Raw genomic sequence first — 17,521 nt, 5'->3', positions numbered from 1 at the left:
GAAGTAAGAGCAGAGCAAAAGATTCAATAAACAGCACTTCCAAAACAGCAAAGGTCTCTCTGTTACCACACCTGTGTTGCAATGGCATCTTCAGAGGAGAAAGCAAGAAGGCAATCTAGAGATCTGTTAGTTGTGTTTGAACAGTGATTAAAGCATTAATAGCATCAATTTACAAGCTTTGAAACAAGACAACCTTCTTCCCAGGCCTGCATATTCAGCTAGTAGTCTTCAGTAATGCTCTCTCATGTGTTTATCGGTTATGATGCCTTGCCCTTGCTACTCAATTTGCTCTTGGTTACACCTCGGCTAATTTATGGCTTTTTAAATAGGCCTCAAGTGATTGTACTTAGTTCTTAAAAAAAAAAAAAAAATTAATATCAACAGACCAAAAGAATAAAATCATATTATTGTCACTAAGATTTGACTTTGTAGGATTAGCAAAAGGAAACATAACATATTTAAACTCATCCACAGACGATTCAGGGCGTACAAGACAGACGTGTTAGGTATATTGATGTTGTCTTGTATAAAGCTGAGGGTTAGCTTTTGCGTTAGACATAAGTACACTCAGCAGAGGCTTGTTAACACCTCAAAGAGAGAAATAGCCTGCAGGCCCTGGAAGTAGGAGAGTTGCAATTGTGAATGTGCTGTTTTGCTTTCAGGGCTGGAAGGTAGTGCAAAGGAACTATGGACATTTATATTTTTACTAAGGGTTTATCACACATCAAAAACTAATCTGAATTCTTTGAGGGCAATAAGTTAGGACTTTGAGGCAACTTATCCTGCCTGTCTAGATACTGATTTTATATCATAAATGACAAAGTTGCAATCTTGTTTTGCTTCTGAAGTAATTTCCAAACCTTTTTGACTTTGTCAAACCTTTCTGACTTCTGCCTCTTGGCACGGCCATACCACTTTCTTTGAGTTGTTGCCATCTGGGGGGACTGCTATTAAAACCTAAAATGTTTTGTTGGGGTTTTTTTTAGGGGGGGTGAGGAGGCATAACTACTTTAGTTTCCTTCTGTACAATAAAACAGCTTTCTGTTACCCACAAGTTTGAGAACTGTGTCTGCCACGGGGTTGGGAGCGTCTGCTTTCACTGCAATGAAGTTGCACTGACAGCCATAGCTGTTTAACGAAAGACAGGAGGCGATAACGGCGGGAGTTACCCAGCCCACACTATGCGGAGTCCGGGTACGGGGTGTTCCTGCAGCCTCCAGAAAAAGCTACTAGTTCATACCCTGTGAGACATACAAGGGACTGCGGTGGAATTACGCTGTTCTTCGCACCTTCTGAGTTTTTCTTAAGGTACCAGAGTGTTAGTACTAAGCATTGTCTTTTCTAGGTTAGAAACTACAACTAATTAGGTCCTCCAACATTTTTTTTTTTTTTTTTTGGTAAATTTCTCTGCACCTTTAGCGATTTTTAGAGTAGCTGCTTATGCTCCTGTCCAGGAGGAGCAGGATACTGGCGAGTGGTGTGTGTTTAAAACTCTGTGGAGTGTTTTAAGAGCTTTAAAATAAAAGATGATATTGATAAAGATCTTTAAATGAAACTTTAATAATAGAAATTTAGCCAGTTCCCAGCAAATTGAATGCTATTGCAATGTTCCTGTAAGCTGCCAGGAGGTTCTGTTTAAGCAGGTGGTTGTTAGGTTTTGATTTTATTTTTTTTTTCTGATAGAGGTTTTTTGGGGTTTTTCTTGTGTGTGTTGTGTTCTGGGGGGATTTTGGTTTCTGTGGTGTGGGTTTCTTGTGAGATGGGCTTTTTTTGGTGTTTTTTGTTTTGTGGTGTCTTTTTTGGTTTTTTGTTTGTTTGTCTTTTGGTTTTTTTTTGTTTGTTTGTTTTTTTGTTTGGTTTTTTTTTTTGTCTAGAGGAACGGAAACACAAACAAGCCAGCAGATGAAGAGCTGTGCTTGAGTATATCCTTGATTTCCAGCCCGCACCCCACCTCAAGTTAAGGAACCTTCTGTTCTCTGTTTCAGGTGTCTTCTTGAGCTTAGGGGTGGGCTCCAGGAGAAAAAATAAGCCACTAATCCATTTATAAAAAGGTTTCTTAGAGACTCCTGCTAAGAAAGTTTGAGCAGCTTCTGGCTGACTCATTATCAGAAGTTACTTATGGTGAGAGTCAGTAAAGGGGACAACTGATCAACATTTGTCGCCATTTTTCTACAAAGTCATTTGTTAGGTGACAGAGATTGTTAGGCTTGGCTGAAGAAAAAATCCTGTGCCATTAACTGCAGGACCAGGTTTTTAATAAGATGCTGGTATAAATATTAAGTCTGCTGACGTCCAACGGTGACAATACGGGGTACGCTGCATACGGCCTTACATACGGTTTACAACAGCAGACGCCTTTGGGCAAACAATGTGTGCTTCAAGCTTTACACTTGTGTATCTCTCATCTAAATTGTTTGTCTAATAAAAGATGCTGGACTAACTAGGCTACCTTTTGTTAATTAAGCAAAGGCTTGCTCTGCAGTCATGCAGCCTTAATTGGCACAAAAGCTAGTGAAAAAACAAACACAACTACTAAAGTGTTGTCCAGATTATCAGTGCCTCCCCAAAAGAAAATCATGCCAATAGTACTGTCCTTAGTTTTGTTAATGGCTTTAAAAATGTTTACAGTGAGGGCAAAGATTTTTTAAGCATGCTAAAGAAGTGGTTTATTAAAATAATCATTGTTTACATACTTATCTGAAGGATATAATATAATTTGCCTAAATATGAGCGTGTAACAAATAAAATAGTAACATCTATCATCTATGTCCAATATGTCCAAACTAACTGTGAGAGTCCTTGATTTCCACTGTTTGATTTCTCAGCCTTTATTTTCTGTCAGACAGATTTTCTGTGTTGGTTAAAGATGGGCTTACAGCCAGGTGTGGGATACAGAAAGCCACAATTATCTCTACTTCATAAATGGGCAGTTTCAAACATGATCTCTTCTATGGGTTGTAAAACACTTTATCTGTGTTTTGTGCTTTGAGAACACCTCTCATTTCCCAAAGAAAACTTTGCATTGTGTGTGAACCAGTACAGTAGAGCTGTGAGCAAGAGTTTCACATTCCTTATAAATAAATATAAATCCTTAAAGGGTGGGTGTCAGGAGGATGGGGCCAGGCTCTTTTCAGTGGTCCCCGGCAACAGGACAAGAGGTAATGGGCACAAACTTGAGCACAGGAAGTTCCACCTAGACATGAGGAGGAACTTCTTTCCTTTGAGGGTGGCAGAGCACTGGAACAGGCTGCCCAGAGAGGTGGTGGAGTCTCCGTCTCTGGAGACATTCAAAACCTGTCTGGACGCGTTCCTGTGCAACCTGCTCTAGGTGACCCTGCTCTGGCAGGGGGGTTGGACTAGGTGATCTCCAGAGGTCCCTTCCAACCCTACCATTCTGTGATTCCTCTATTATGTTGCTAATGGCTGCTCCCAGTGAGAGACACCACAGTGATCGAGTCTCTATTTTTTTTTATGGCAAAAAAAAATTTTGCCATAATTTTAATTTATGGCTCTCTTTTAATTATGGCAATGGACACTGATCATTTTCATTCAGCACTTTCATCTGTTTTTAGGACTAGGTAGATGTCAAGTGGGGCATAGGTAGCAGCAGCAGTCATTGCGGAAGATGATAGCAGGTAGCTGGGGAGGGCGGGAGACAGAGGCACCTGGCCCATCCTCACCAGGACTGCACAATTAGGAATTTTAAAGCAAATATAAAACAAAGGTGCATGTATGAAGTCACTCTGTCAGCAAAGCAAGTGGCAATGTAGCAGACATGGAGGCTCTAAGGTGCTTCATGAGATTTTCTGCCTGCAGAGGTATTCTTCTTGCACAGTAGGTAAAAATGGGGAGAGGGTGTGGACAAGGACTTCGTTTTGAAAGAGTGGACTCTATATATCTTCCACCAATTTAATACTAAGATACCAAGGTCCAGGACAGTTCCCAAAACATCTGTGAGAAGAGGCAAATGCTGGGCTGTCTGAAACAATTTCTGTGCCTGTGTACTCATCCTAACTCTCTCAAATTCTCTTCCACCTTCTCTGGAGGAAATGGTCTGCTTCATATCCTAAAGAGCCTCCCAGCATCCTGCCCCCCTTTAGTCCCACCTTCTTTTAGATTTCCATCAGGCCCTTTCCCTAGGCTTCCCCGTATTGATGCCATGTGCCTTCTCCAGTGCTATAAATGGCCTCCGTGCCTATGCTCTTTCTGTTTTTTAGCTATGGACAGCCTTTGTACAACCATCAATGTGAATACACAGCCACTAACTGGTTTCTGGGATTTGAGAAGGGGTTAGGGACCAGCTTTGCATTTTCTGAGAAAAAAATCTCTTGTGGAAGCACCTGTCTGCCAAGGCTTGGCTTCTGCAGGGTAAGCTGCTCACGCTTGGCTCAGGGTAAGCATAATGGTCTGCCTGCAACCCTCCAAGCAGCCAAGGCCTAAATGCTTCTTTGTAAAGAGTATGTTTACTTTATACTAACTTAAGACAAGACTTTTGAAAACTTGATTTTAATAAAAGTTAAAGGTTAGCTAGATATTTAATGGGATACAAGGATGGTTTATTTTATCCTACCTTTAAATGTTAAAGTTAGTTGGTAGAGCAAAGACAGTGCAGAAATTAATGGAGTGTATAGTTAAAACGGGAAGGCTGTTAGAGCCAATTTTCTCCAGCATTGTGAATACCGCTGACGTAAAATGAAAGAATCTTTTTTTCATTGCTGTGCTCTTATGAGTGCCTGTGAATTTGTTGGAAAGTCAGAGATGAAGTTCTGGGTACTTTTTGAAGGGCATCTACAAAGAATAGGTGCAGATTATGTCACTTTCGTGTTTACAAATCACTTCAATCGTCTTGATTTTGAGTAAAAGTTTATTGAATTTACTGCTATGTTTCATGTAAAATAGTGTGTCTGTAGTCTACAGCTTTTAAGGATCTATTTTTTTTTTTTTTCCTCCACTGCATATTGTAGAGTTGTATTCTTTCCTAATATGGTGTTTAAGAGATGTTTTAAAAATAAATCATATTGACATTCGGATTTAATTATAAATTTCAAAGATAGGAACGCATAGTTTATACAATATTTCAGCACGATATTCATCTGAGTAGAACACAATGAAAACAAATTTTATGAAATTTATATTATTCAAGGAGACCAAATACTTAAGTTTTTGAGAATTTGTATATTGATACAGAGAGAGGTCAAAATAGTGGTCTGTTGAAATCAACAGCAAACTATTAGTCCTCTACAGAAATAAACCTGTGGGGACTACGCAAGTTACTTGAGTTGGGGAGAGAGTGCAAATTAGTATTCCTCCACCATTTATTAGAGGATTTTGTGAGAGAAGAACTAAAGGGAGTAGTCGTAACACTGCTCAATTTTAACAGTATTGGTATACTGCTCATCTCTGGCCAGCGGTATTTCAACATGTCACTTTTGCAGCTGCAAAAGCTCAGAAGGATTCCTGTCTAAGGATCTTTGGAGCTGGATCACTGCAGGGTAACTGAAATACTTGACATAGGATTTGTCTCATGACTTTTACTGCAGTTGGCTTAAGAAGTAACAGAAGCTTGTCCTGAGATCAGAGCTCTGCCATGGTTGATATTCCAAAGGCTTTCTGGAGCACCAAATGTAGGAGACCAAGTACAACAAATGGGTTTACCTAGCATGGTCTCCTATAGTAGTATCCTTATAGCCAAATTCGTGATATGTGGACTGGGTAAGTGAATGATAAGCTGAGTGGAAGATTGGGTGGACTCTTGGGCTCAAAGAGTCGTGACTGCCAGTGTTATGAAGGCCAGTGGACAGCCAGCCATCAGTGACATGATATGGACATCAGGACTGATATGGGCATCAAAATTTTATAACACCTCTCTGAATGACTTGGATGATGGGAGAGAGTGAACTCCTGGTAAGTTTGCGAAGTGATACTGAGTTATGGGGGGAGCAACTGAAATACTAGAAGATGGGGCTGCTATCCAGAGACCTAGGCTGGAGAAATGTGCTGATGAAATGTCCCCATGAAGTCCAACAAAGGCAAGTGCAGAGCACTGCACCTGGACTGGAATAATGGGCTGGGGGCCTGACAGGCTAGAAAGCAACTTTGCAAAAAAGGGCCTGGGAGTCCTAATGGACAACAAGTTGAACACGAGTCATCAGTGTGCCTTTGCAGCAAAGGTGGACAAGGTGGGCTGTATTAGTAAGAGTGTGGCCAAAAGGAAATGTTTCCTTCCCTTTATCTATGATTGTGAAACCGCGTCTAGAGTGTCAGGTTCAGTTTGGGGCTCCCCAATATGAGACAGATATTGACATACGGGAATGAGTCCAGTGAATGGCCACCAGGATGGTTGGGGTCTGGAGGCGCATAATGATGAGCAGCTGAGAGCTGAATTTATTCAGCCATAAGAAGAGTAGGCAAAAGGGAGATTTTTATCAGTGCCTAGAGCCACCTAATGAGATATTAAAGAGAAGAGGCAGTCAGTTTCTTTTCAAAGGTGTGTGGTGGAAGGGTGAGAGGTAATGGGCACAAAAATGTGAGAACATGGTAAGGTCTAATTTGATATAAGAAAAAGCTTTCAACCATGAGGAGGGGTGGTTAGATGTTGCAACAGGGACCTGGAGAGTTTATGGACTCTCCATCCTTGGAGATGTTCAAACTTGACTGAACAAAGCCCTGACTAACCTGCTGCAACTTTGAGCAGCAAGTTCAATTAGGTGGCCTCCAGGCACCTCTTCCCTCCTGTATGATTTTGTGGGTCTCAGCAAGCGGGGAAACAAAATCAAAAAGCAAGACTAACTCTTACGATTGTGGAATTTATATAGACCAATTAGCACATAGTATTCTAACACTTTTAACATCCATCTATTTCTGTTTTTTCACTGAATAGTGTGCTTCCCAAAATCTGTGTTTGTGTTATGGTGAGCTAGCTCTTGTCTAGGGTGTCTCTCACACAATCACTATACAATGGAGCATGTTGCTAATGCACGGAATTCTTCATTCGTGAAGTATATTTCCCTCACAAGCCATGAGTTAAAACATTTCTGCCTTACTGTTTTCCCCAGCTTCTCAAGTTCCTTTGTACTTTTAACTTCATTCATCTATTTGCAGACCCGCCACCTCCTTTTTATAAAGTTGTTGGCTCTAGGCACACTATTTTATGCAAAATATTGCGCTAGATTCAAGGAACTTTTTCTTTAAGACTGTCAAAATGATTTATAAGACAACCCATGTGTCATATCTCCCAAAATATACTGACAAATGGGAATCTTCCAATACTATAGTCTCCAGGGTGTCTCTAATGACTTCCTGAACGTAATCCAATGTATTGCAGGACTCTGAAGCACACTTTGTCTTCCTAATGTGACTACTTCCAATATTTATCATTGGTTCAACTGTATTTTCAAAGTCCCCTCTAAGAGCCTTGTGATTTACATGAAGATTACATTTTCCATTTATTTCAGAAGATTCTGTCCTTAATAATAATAGATGAACTTAAAGTACAGATGAATAAACATATACAAGAAGAAAGAAGAAATATGGGAATGGTGAAATGACACATTCCTTCAACATTGTCTTGAAGGAAACTGATGAGACTGAGGAAGTATGGGATTGCCTGAGGCATTGAATCAGACAGCTGGAGGAAGGTGAAGCTGGAAGCGCAGGTATAGAATTCCATTCCCCTGGAGGGAGGATTTGTCTGGCTAAACTGGGATGAAGGACAGATGTAGTAAGGCAAAAAAATGCAGAGAATGGAGAATACCAGCCTGATTGCAGAAGCTTGATGAAGCTGGAGAAGGGGAATTAGACGTTAGGCTAAGTTGGAGCTGGAATTCAGCATGCATAGACCTAGTGATGGGGAAGAGTAGTAAAAATTATTGTAGAAACCCAGAAGGCACAACAATAATCATGCTGATGTAAGCACCTTGCAGATTTTAAATATTGTGGTGAATAATGCGTTTTTAAGCTTGCTTACATGTTGGTGAAAATATTAAGGTATTCTAGTAAATTTACTATCATAAAACCCTGACAAAAATTCAGTGTGAAGACACATCTGGAACAGTATAAATGGTGACACCCATATCTCCGAGACTGCCTTCTGCAGAGGTGCAACAGGCACTTTCACTGAAACATTAAAGTGTCTTACTGTAATATAGATCAACGTAGTGGACTAAATTATTTTCCATAGCAAATCAAGTACGTGAATAATCTTTAGTTGCTATCAAGACACTGGACTGATTTTTTTTTTTTTATTCTGAAGAACTCGAGCTGAAATGTGTTGGTTAACTGATTCTGCTTGATGTAACTGTTGATCAGGTCCAGCAATGGCTAAATCTCTTGTTATCCCATTGGTTTACTTTAGAAAACTTGATTTTTGACTCTCCATCGGATGGACACCTAGCCTTCAAACTGGAAAAAAGAGCAATGAATTATTCCCTTTCATCCAGTCAACATGAATGGCTAGCAAAAGAGAAGAGTAGGTGGAGGGGGAAGGAACAGACCTCAAAGGATAGTTAGTGGAAGGTATAGCCTAATGGATAGGGGAGGCTGAAGTGCAAATTCCTTTCCTGATTTAAACAAAAAGACAAAACTCCAAGAACTAACAGTGAAGCGCTGTAGAGCAAATTATGACAAGGGTAGATCTGAGGCCAAATCATTACAGATGCTTTGGGCTGCATTGGTTTTCACTGAAAACAAACCCTACCAAGATACTTATCAAACTAAATACTGAAGTGGTCCCCATGTTTCCAGTGACTGAGTACTTATTCTGCAAACTTAGCAAGGCAAATCCTTCAAAAGACAATTAAATTGGGGGCTTTTTTTGTATTCAAACATTTAATGAGGTGTTCATGAGATCTAATACGATTATAGCTCAAATTTCTTTAGCAATTGGATATGAACTGGAGAGCTATCAGATGAGTTTTGATTTTAATTACAGCACCAAACCTGCACTTCTGAAATTCTACTTGAGGTTGCTAGTCATATCTTCAGTGACTGAAAGGAGTTTGATTATATCCAGCAGGATTCAAAGGTCAGTCTGCACCTGAGGTAATACCTTTATCTGTTCAGAAAATAGAAATATTTCAGTCAAGCTTAACTATCCCCTGCCTTACATGCATGAAGTTAATACATCACCGATTTTAAAAATTAATTTCCATTTGGTTTCCCAGTGTACAGGAACCAAAAATGGTAGTTAGGATCTGTGGGAAAATACTATCCTATAGCCTATAAATAATTTAAAAAGCTGAGATCCAGCAGGATCTCAGTTTCTACTGAGTTATAAGAGACTGTCTACTAAGGCAGAGTTTCTTAAGGTACTTAAAGTATTTTTTCATATTCTTAATTTTTCATGCGCACAACTTAATCACCATTAGTATTGTATAACTCTTATTTTATACTTAAAGTTCCTGCCTTGTGCGGGAATTCAAGAACATTGCACTATTAAATTGCTTCGAAATCTCAGCAAAATAGTCACTGAAAAGTAATTCAGTAATTCCTGTCTACATGCATGTGTGCCTTCATATTAGAGATGTCTTTCAAAGATTGTGAGGTTTCCCATCACTACAACTTACAATGCAGGCTGTAGCCCTTTTTATTACCTTGATTCCTCTTTTGCCAGTATAAATCCTGGATTAAAAAAAAAAAAGTATGTCCTGCATGTAAAAGAGGTGTCATGAACTTTAAGCCAAGTGAACTTCAGGGATCCATGGACTCTCGCATCTGCCTGAACAGCAGAGGAATTGCACTTGTTATTGGGGAATTGTTCCAGACTTGTGCTTGTATCAGTAAAAAAGAAGTGGCTTAGGAGTTTTACCCAAATAAGAATTGAAAACCACCTACTACTTGAAATCAAAATTCTATGCACTTGATTGACATGTAGAAACAGTTATCAATATTAAGAGAAGATAAGGAAGCAGGTGAGTGCAGCCAAATGCCAGTGTACTTTGCACACTCGATAAAGGAAATAGCCCCTTGACCAAAAGCATGGCAGTTGCTTTTTTTTTTTTTTTCCTTTTTTTTTTTCTTTCTCAGTAGGAGTGCTACACCCGTCAGCATCTCTGGCAAGCAGCAGGAAGTCTAAAACAAACAAACTACAGTGGTAATTTCCTGCCCTGGCTTTCCAATATTAAATTTGCAAGTGTCTAATTAAAGTACTTCTTAGAAATGAAATAAATGGAAACACTGACATAATGGGTCCAATATTGTGCTGAACTTCGTTTTAGTGAGGCTTTGTCTTCAGCAGAGGTACCAAAAATAAGGGCAGAATCCGGCCCATATTTGGAGGCCACGTTCAGAAAATGCACACAGCAGTTAGATGCTGGTGTACAAGAGAAATGAACGAATTAGGAGGATGGTAGTGATAAGTCAGGATATACCCTTGTCTCTGAGAAATCCCAAAGCAGATGCCTTAAAATGTGTTCAGTTTTGCCTGTGGCAGGTTTGTTATTCCACACAATGGAGAAAAGAACCAGGAGATATGGTGGGTTGCTTTCACTTTTAGCAAAGGTGATAGAAGGAAATGATTGAAGTCTTTTCTGCTCCTTTGCATGTTCTCAGCATCCTCCATACATCCAACTGACATGCCCTGGTTTTAGTTTAGTACCTACAGGTGTACACTGGGCTGTCCATTTAGGAAAAGAAATATATATATTTTGGTTTTAATTCACTAGACTTTTGCAATCTTCACAGAAGTTGCTATTTGATAAAGCACCATCTTTATTCAGTAGCTTATCATTTCAACTTTCTAGCAACAGGTTAGTAATTACAATTTTTTTTTTTTTTTTGTATCTTAACAATGAAAAAAATATTTGGAGAGTCTGATCTTGTATCCCATCTACTTTTTGGCTGTTTCTGTTTGTATTGTGTAAATATTTTGAATGCTTTTACTTAGCCTTTTGGAGGATATGTGCAGTCTCTACATAATATTAAAAGGCTTTTGTCTGGAGACTGCAAAGGCTCAAGTGTGTCTAAATTTTATGTCAGCTCATAGATACTTGACTTTGAGTATACGAAATTATGAAATAAAAAAGGGTTTTTCCACTGGCTTGTTAATTAGGTAGTGATATTTCTGTTGGCAGGAGGTGGATTATTTTATTTTCTGACTGAACTGTTTGCAAACTTCGTGAACACAAAGATATAGCAAAAAAATGGGCATTTAATTCCTTCTCAAACCCATTTTTTTTATCAGTAAGCAGACTGCAACAACAGGTAATAGGTAATAATGCAGCGTATAATCACCTGTGGAAAAAAATCTGATCTTTCCGTTAAATAATGAAATTAATCAAGAACTTTACATTCTTTTTGGGGTTGGTTGTTTGGTTGTGTTTTGTTTTTTTTTTTAAACTTTCTGTAATGATCATGCTCTTTCAAAAAAACCAAGAAAAGAATAAAAGTATCTACCAAGGAAGGAATAAGAGCCTCTATCCCTCGTTTATTTCACAATCCTTTGAAAGATCAATCTTAATCCATTTATCTCCTTCTGTAATCCAAAATTTTCAGATTTTTGGATCTGAAAGCAGATACTCTGCTATGCGGTGTGATGGTTTCCATTCAGTGTGACTCAATAATTCTTTCTGTTCGCTCGGAAAGACAGGTCGATACCTACATGGACTTGCATAACATTTGTGCGCATTAGTGCAGTGTCATTAAAGGCAGGACAACAGTGAAAGGCAAATCAACAAAATTGAGAATCATTGCTAATAGGAGTATAGCGATAGAAGAGCTAGAGTAGACTAAGAGTGCTTTGAGTGCTCTTCTAAGAAGGATGCCAAATAGATATGCCTCACCCTGGCCCGTTCTTTCAAAAAATTCACTGAAAAACTGCTAGGAGCTTGGGGGGGAAGTAAAGAAAATTTTACTTTAACTTAGGGCAGAGAAAAAAGAAAGTCTTCTGGGTGCCAGAATGGAGTATGTTCTCAAGTCATACTCAGTTTGCAGGCATTTGCAAGGTTTTAGCTGCCTTCTGTCTCGCTGGCCCTTCAAATGGGATATGTTGCATTGCCAAGAGCCACTTTAAAATCCATTAAACATAAGCAAAACTGTCAAGCTCATTTCTTCTGCTTTTGTCTCTTCTACAATAAGCAAGAAAATAACCCATTTGTTTTTAAGATACTCACTTGTTTCCTTTGTTGCTAAGTTGTTTTGCTGTAGCTGAGGAGCTCTGTTGCTGAACTCTTACATTTAATTTCCCAGAGTGGAAAAAAACTAACACAGTGATCAGGCTAAACTAATTTGGGTTGACTGCAGCAAGCTGACATTCCAGGTTCCAGACCCGAGAGCTATGCATTTGCACCTTCTGGAAAGCTGTAATAACTGGAGTCTTCCTTCCACTCTGTTATTTTTTGTGCTTTCCTACACACCTTTCTCGATATAATTCCCATGTATAGGAGCGTGAGTTCTGCTGAAGCTGCACTCTCTTCTCCTGCAGAGCACAGCCTTCTCTCCTCTCTCTGATGCTGCGTGCGCTCACTGAGCATCCCTGGTATTTTGCACACTCACAAAAGAGCTACGAGGGTAGTAGAGTTGAGATCAGAGATCCTTTCCAGACCTTCTCTAAGACAGATATTCAATCGTGGCTTCTAAAACTGTATATTATTGCATCTTTTTAAAATCACAGAATGCTGGGCCAACTAATGTGGCTGTTAACAATCCCAGCAGCTGCAGATTTCCGTTTCTGCAGGTTTGTTTTTCTATATCAATGTAGTTGAGCTTGTAAGAAATAACCGTTTTTTCTTAATGCATCACTTTTACAACACAGGAAAAGGTAAGGCAAACAGGTTTTTTTGCAGGAAGTTGTTTGCAGATCTGCATTCCCAGAACTTTTCCCTTGTCTTGCATGGGTTATCTGTTTGCTGCAGCCAAATTACAGAACAGCTGCTTGCATTCCCAGTGGTTTGTTTCACTCAATGTCTTGTTAATGGCAGAGAAATCGCACCTTACATGCAAAGTTCATTGTTAATCTAATTAAATTCTTAACGGTCTAATAAAATACTTACTATTAGTCAACTTACAATGATCGTAATACTTACGGTTGCAATTATATACAGTTAATGTACAAAGAAACTCTGTAGTATCGATCCTTTTCTCTGACGACACGCTTACCCTTCCACTGCCCCTCTGGATCCTAGGGTTAGTTCAACCTAGGGTCCTTCAGGGTGGCAAGGGCATGGGGCTTGGCAAGTGATCAGCATCCCAAGTCCTTTATGAGGAGGAGGAGGAGGATGTAGGTGGCTTCTTCCTCCTTTTCAGTTTCCATATGTGGTCATGTTTATGGTTGTCAACGTGCTCTACACCCTGCTTCTTCATTGAGTTGCAGTTCCATGTTGCATCCAAATTTACCATATCTATCTGTTTTATATATATTGAGTACTTGTTCTTTCTTACCCCCTAAAATACTTTTTTGCCCAGTTCTTTAAGAGTGTAGGAGAGTGGTTTATAGCCCTGGAATCTTCCTGTACCCTTCCTCCTAGGACCCTGTGCCTATAATTCCTCCACTCTGCTCCTCCTCTGGTATCATGCTGTGCCTGTTTTCTTCCAGGAAAAGTCTTTGTGCTGGGGCGATTGATACTTCATTATTCACAAATAACCGTTTCTTGCTACTATTACTTTCAAAAATGCGTATAGTAATAACAGTTATGTCACACAATAGTACAATGCTAAACAAATGAAACAAACTAGGCTAACAGTCACTGGAGTATTAGATAATTTCCGTTATAAGCAAACGAGCAAAAGCAAAGCTCTAGGTAAGTCAAGACAAGTCCAGACAAAGCCTGAGAAGCCCTGAGGCCTGGGCTGTCCACGTGATAAAAAACCTGATGTTTGTTACAAGCAAGGCCTCTGCCGTATCTACTGGTTCTACAAGGCTTTGGGTTTTTAAACACCTCTGGCACCGCTTTATAATTGTTTCTGTTTGTGGCACCCAAACCCACACCAGCTGTCAGCAAGGGCAGTGTCAGTGATGCACGTGGCCCGTTGCAGGGAACACAGGGCCTCTGCCTCCATGGAAGGCAGCTGGTCTGTCACCGACGTCCCTGGGCCTCAGCTCTCTGTCCTCTGCTCCGTGCTTGGGACTTACCCACAAAAAGGAGGGAATGTGGCTTGCTGTAACTGATTCAAGATCATTTTAGCCAAAGGATCAGAGTCTTTTTTTCCTCTGTATCTTCATCTAGGACTGGTACTCTGAGGGGAGACCATTTAATTTTGGTATAATAGGGTATGCTTATACCATTTTAATATAGTAGGGTCTGTGTGTTTGGGTACGCTTGCAGGAAGAGGTGCAGGTGAAGGGGATGCCCAAGAAAAGTGGCATCTGTGGTCTGTGGCATTCCTCCCTTCTGCATGGAGATGTGAAAGTACGGCATCCTCTATTTTTTCTCTTTTTTTTTTCCTCTCCTTTTTTTTTTCTTTTCTTTTTGTCTGATGTTGCTATTCCCAAAGCCTTTGTATTGCTTTAGTAGCTATTAAGTACTTCCTATTAGGACAGTGGACTTCAAAGTGGATTCTTCTGGATTCCTAAGGTTTTGCAAAGGAAATATTTGGAACAGATTGTAGGTTTGGGACAGCCAGAGGAAGAGACTGCTGACGAGGCATACAAGTAACTGTAGTTATCAAAATTGGCACTACTTTTGGAAGTAAGCTTCTTAAGGAAAAAGGTTTTTTAAGAAGGTACCTATTTAAAACTAGTTCCTGCTTTCAATGTTGCAGGTATAGATGAGCGCTATTTTCATTAGGACACAGGGCTAGTTTCTCTCTAGTGAAATAATTTAGTATTATTTACACAAACAGCAAAAAAGGCAGGCTGTATAAATAGAGATGTGCACGTGGCCTTTTTTTCACTTAACTCAACTGCTACACTCTCTGTACAGAAGCAAGATCTAATTCATAAGTCAGGCTGTGGTGTTAAAGTGGGCTTGCAATTGAAAAAGTGAGTTTTTACCATGTTGCTACTTGGTTTATTTTTAACATATTAAAACTTGACTTTTAATCTAGATACTGTCATAAAGTTTGCAACCTGGAGAGTAGCAGCATATCGCCTGGTTTATTTGAACTCACGCAGCTTTCCTAGTCTGCTGCGTATTTGCAGCCACTTTGGACTAAGAATGGGCTAAGAATGCCCTATCTGCATGAAATGATTCTTCTTATGGAATATATTTATCAGGAGCCTGAGAAATGTACTGTCTTGAGGTAAAAGGCGACTAGCAGAGGGGCAATTGTTGTGAAGGAATGAAGAACAGATAGCTGTCTGTAAACTTGGTGCTACGACTCAACTGAAAAAGATGGCTCCGCTAAGATATCTCAGCGTAAAAAGTCATTTATAGGATGGAAATAATGTATATTATGTTTTGAAAATATAACTTATAGGCAACAATCCAAAATTTGGGAAATGGTGTGCGTGCTTCAACTCAGTCCTACTTAACTTTTATTAGTCGTATAAGACTGTGGAATATGACAGGTTATGAGGAAGGAGGCAGTGTTAGAAAGACCTTTTGAATGGTAACTTCAAACACAGTCTCTTTTCTCTTTAGTTATCAGTCTATTTAGGTGTGTTATAAATAGCAAAGATAGATTGTTAGATAATTTCAATAGGAAAGAGAGCGGGGGCAGGACAGGGAAGTAATAAGTTATATGAGATACCAATCATATTTCCATCAGCAGAAAATGACTCATGATTCATAAAAGCCTTCTTTATACTAGAATACATTGTTTAGAATTTTGTTTAAAAATTAAACAGAACATCTAACTTTTCAGCAGCTGCAACTTCCTGGCCTGATTTCCAAGGGACATTCTATAAATAAAACATGTATTTCAAAGCTTGAATTCTCTTTAGAAGAGCCTATAGGCAGCTTTGGTGCGGTATTGTTTTTCAGCATAGACTTATTAATTTGCTGCTGAACAAGGCTTTTGCAAGGAAAGCAATGAGTAAGAAGCGTGTTTTGAGTCGGCAAGTCAGAAAAAGGCACCTTGCGAAAACAAACATGCAAAAGAAACAGATCTGTGCAAAATCCAACACAAAATTTATGCCAAGATTGTTGTTCTGAATATCAGTGTACCGCGGCACGGTGAGATTTCAGTCAATTCACCACCCTGTGAGTAATCCTCTAAATAAAGGTATAAATTTCACAGTAAATCCTTCTGCAAGGCTTTCAAAGCCCTGCACATTAACAAGAAAATATACAGTGCACAATTCAATATGAGCTATGGGGAAAAAGGAAGGCTAGAAGATAATCCCTCTGTCGCTTCCTTGTCACACAGGCTATTTGCACATACTTACGTAAAAGAACCAGTTTCTGTTCTAGTGCCTTTGCTGAGACAGACTACATAATACAGAGTGTATCAGAGGCACTGGAGGGCAGGCCTTAACTAGACACTAGAAAAAAGGAAAGTCCTCTATGAAAAGGCTTCCTTCCCACCCTTTATTATTAAATTCTGGTGTCAGGGATGGAGGCTCACAATATTTTAGGAGCAACTGAGCTACTTTGGAGCCAACAGAGGCAGCAGGCCGACACATCGTGCAGTGCTTGCTGGCAGGCTGGTTTAGTGTAGGGACAGAAGACCACACCCCAGTGGTATTTCTCTGTTTATGACGTGTATGGCTATACAATTATTTTATTATTTGCTTGTTTCAATTGTGTGTTCTTAGCCGGAACAATGGTGTGTCTTCTACCTTTAGTAACGGCTCTATCTGTACCATTTAATGAACAGGCTGGGTGTGACAGGCCAAGTGGCACAACGTGGTGTGGCTCGTGTCTGTGCACCTAAGCTCTCATCCTTCCTCACACCCCTGGCCTCCGGCTCCCTGAAATAAGGTGGCTACGTCCAGGCTGCTAACCATGAGCAGTGCCTCGCATGAGCTATCCCCTGAACTAAGGCCAAGCCCTGACTGGGAGAGCGAGCCTTCGAATGAGCCACAACCGTGCCAGGGAACATGCCAAGAGAGAGGAGGTACGGATGATTGTGGCCCAGCTCTCAGCCTGTGTCCTGGCCTTGTTCTGTTTACTGGAACAGACAGAGCACGTAGCCAAAGGGGTCAGGATGAGAGCACAGCACTGAATGTTTTTAGCACGCTAGGGACGTTTGCCCTGCTGGCCTTGGCAATGTTTTCTCATGCACTACTTCTGTGCATATGCTCATTCCCTTCCCCTCTTTGCTTTTCCCCCCGCCTGCACCCTACCTTTTCATGCATGCCTGAGAAGGATGGTCCGAGCGAAAAGCCGGCGATTATACTTTGTCCTGATGGTGTCCTCTAATGATTGGAAACATTTCTTGAATTTTAATCTGCACAGCCATAGGAAGGCCAGGCACATCTGGTCTGGAAGCCCCTAGTCGCAGACTTGGAAGGAAGGACTGAGACTACCACCCTTAAAAAAAAAAAAAAATAAAAATAATGTTCCCAGGAATGTACAGGACTGCCTGCTGCCCTGCCAAGGAGCCTGCAATAGTGTGTGTACTCCTGTGAACTTCTGCAGAAATCACATAGTTTAATTTTTTACTTGGTTTGATTCCAAGGGAATACAGAGCTCTAACCCAGGCC

General features: G+C 40.1%; 1 long non-coding RNA gene across 4 annotated transcripts in view; it reads left to right on the top strand.

Moving 5' to 3' along the window:
- Window positions 1-1,233: 1,233 nt before the first annotated feature.
- Window positions 1,234-17,521, top strand: part of LOC134510182 (uncharacterized) — a 98,994-nt gene continuing 82,706 nt past the window's right edge. For 3 of the 4 annotated variants that reach the window (XR_010069520.1, XR_010069522.1, XR_010069523.1), the window contains exon 1: window positions 1,248-1,308. This is a non-coding gene — a long non-coding RNA (uncharacterized LOC134510182). Of the gene's footprint in view, window positions 1,309-17,521 lie in introns of all 4 variants that reach the window. The other variant, XR_010069521.1, reaches the window with a different exon arrangement.

This window comes from Chroicocephalus ridibundus, chromosome 1, assembly GCF_963924245.1.
Source record: "Chroicocephalus ridibundus chromosome 1, bChrRid1.1, whole genome shotgun sequence".
NCBI lineage: Eukaryota > Metazoa > Chordata > Aves > Charadriiformes > Laridae > Chroicocephalus > Chroicocephalus ridibundus.
Note: the sequence above shows the minus strand (reverse complement) of the source record. Positions and strands in the feature narration are given on the sequence as shown.